Here is a 2,500-nt window from a genome sequence, read left to right on the forward strand (position 1 = left end):
TTGTGGCTCACGGGGCTGTTAGGGTCGCACAGAAATGCCTCGGAATGGGAAAACGGGTCATTTTTGTGTGGCCACATTGCATAGGAACGGCATGAAACTTCCAGAGGCATTTGCAGCAGGAATGCATGTGCACTCAAAAACGTCTATATTTTTCACGGATAGACCCCGTGAAACGCTATAAATTGGCGGGGATGTCTCTCTTGTGGCTCACGGGCGCTGTTAGTTAGGGTCGCACAGAAATCCCTCGGAATGGGAAAAGGGGTCATTTTCGTGTTGCCACATTGCGTACGAACGGCATGAAACTTCCAGAGGCATCTGCAGCAGAAATGCATGTGCACTCAAAAACGTCTATATTTTTCACGGATAGACCCCGTGAAACGCTAGAAATTGGCGGGGATGTGTCTCTTGTGGCTCACGGGGCTGTTAGGGTCGCACAGAAATCCCTCGGAATGGGAAAACGGGTCATTTTCGTGTTGCCACAATTGGCATACGAACGGCATGAAACTTCCAGAGGCATTTGCAGCAGAAATGCATGTGCACTCAAAAACGTGAATATTTTTTCACGGATAGACCCCGTCAAACGCTCGAATTTGGCGGGGATGTTTCTCTTGTGGGTCACGGGGCTGTTCGGCTCGCACAGAACTCCCTTGGTCCACCTGATTCGTGCATACAGGCAGCAACTAAAACTCTGTAAACCTGCTGTGAGGACATCTAAACAGTGGACCAGTGAGGCTGTGGAAGATTTGCGGGCGTGCTTAGACTGTACTGACTGGGATATGTTCACGACTGCTACCAATAGTCTGGATGAACTCACAGAGGCTGTGTACATCAGCTTCTGTGAGGACTGCTGTATCCCAACACGTACCAGGGTGAACTTTAACAACAACAAGCCCTGGTTCTCAGCAAAGCTCAAAAGGTTGAGGTTGGAGAAGGAGGAAGCGTTTAGGAGTGGGGATAGAGACAGATTCAAGGAGTCGAAGAACAGGTTTAGCAAAGCGGTGAGAGAGGCTAAACGACTGTACTCAGAGACACTAAAACACCAGTTCTCTACTAACGACGCTGCTTCTGTCTGCCAAAGGGCTCAGGCACATCACCAACTACAAACCCAGAGCGCCCCACACCACTAACGACTCCCGCCTAGCCAACGACCTGAACGAGTTCTACCGTAGATTTGAAAGACAATTGGACTGTCCTGAACCACCCCTTCCCACCCAAGAGGCCCCATCCCCCACCCATACTACAGAAACGACTCTCTCCTTTCAGGAGGGAGAAGTTAATGGGCTTTTCAAGAGGCAGAATCCACGCAAAGCAGCCGGGCCGGACTCTGTCTCTCCAGCCACCCTCAGGCACTGCGCTGGCCAGCTGTCTCCGGTGTTCACCAACATCTTTAACACCTCCCTGGAGACATGCCATGTACCAGCCTGTCTCAAGTCCTCCACCATCATCGCTGTGCCCAAAAAGCTAAGGCCAACAGGACTAAATGATTACAGACCGGTCGCCCTTACATCTGTGGTAATGAAGTCTTTTGAGCGCCTGCTCCTGGCACACCTCAAAGCCATCACAGACCCTCTCCTGGACCCCCTTCAGTTTGCCTACAGAGCCAACAGGTCTGTGGACGACGCAGTTAACATGGCCCTCCACTTCACCCTACAGCATGTGGACGCCCCAGCATCCTACGCCAGGATCCTGTTTGTGGACTTCAGCTCTGCCTTCAACACCATCATCCCTGCCCTGCTTCAGGACAAGCTCTTCCAGCTGAACGTGCCCTACTCCACCTGCAGGTGGATCACAGACTTCCTCTCTGACAGGAAGCAGTGCGTTAAGCCGGGAACAGAAGTCTCTGACTCCAGGTCCATCAGCACGGGAACTCCTCAGGGCTGCGTCCTTTGCCCACTGCTCTTCTCCCTGTATACCAACAGCTGCGCCTCCAATCATCTGTCCGTCAAACTCTTGAAGTTTGTCGGACGACACCACCCTCATTGGGCTGATCTCTGGTGGGGATGAGTCTGACTATAGGTGGGAAGCTGACAACCTGGTGACCTGGTGTAGCCAGAACAACTTAGAGCTAAATGCTCTAAGGACAGTTGAGATGGTTGTGGACTTCAGGAAGAATACAGCCCCACTCACCGCCATCACCCTGTTAGACTCCGCAGTCAAAATTGTGGAGTCCTTCCGCTTCCTGGGCACTATTCTCTGCCGGGACCTCAAGTGGGAACTGAACATCAGCTCCCTCGCCAAGAGAGCTCAACAGAGGATGTACTTTCGACGGCAGCTGAAGAAATGCAACCTGCCAAAGACAATGATGGTGCAATTCTATACAGCGATCATTGAATCCATCCTCACCTCCTCCATAACCGTCTGGTACGCTGCTGCCACTGCCAAGGACAAGAGCAGACTGCAGCGTATCATGCACACTGCTGAGAAGGTAATTGCCTGCAATCTACCAACCCTCGAGGACCTGCACACGACAAGGAGCATGAGGCGAGCGAGGAAGGTTGTG

This window comes from Petromyzon marinus, unplaced genomic scaffold, assembly GCF_048934315.1.
Source record: "Petromyzon marinus isolate PM22_M1 ecotype Great Lakes invasive population unplaced genomic scaffold, UKy_Petmar_22M1.pri1.0 PM_G_Scaffold_274, whole genome shotgun sequence".
NCBI classification, from domain to species: domain Eukaryota; kingdom Metazoa; phylum Chordata; class Hyperoartia; order Petromyzontiformes; family Petromyzontidae; genus Petromyzon; species Petromyzon marinus.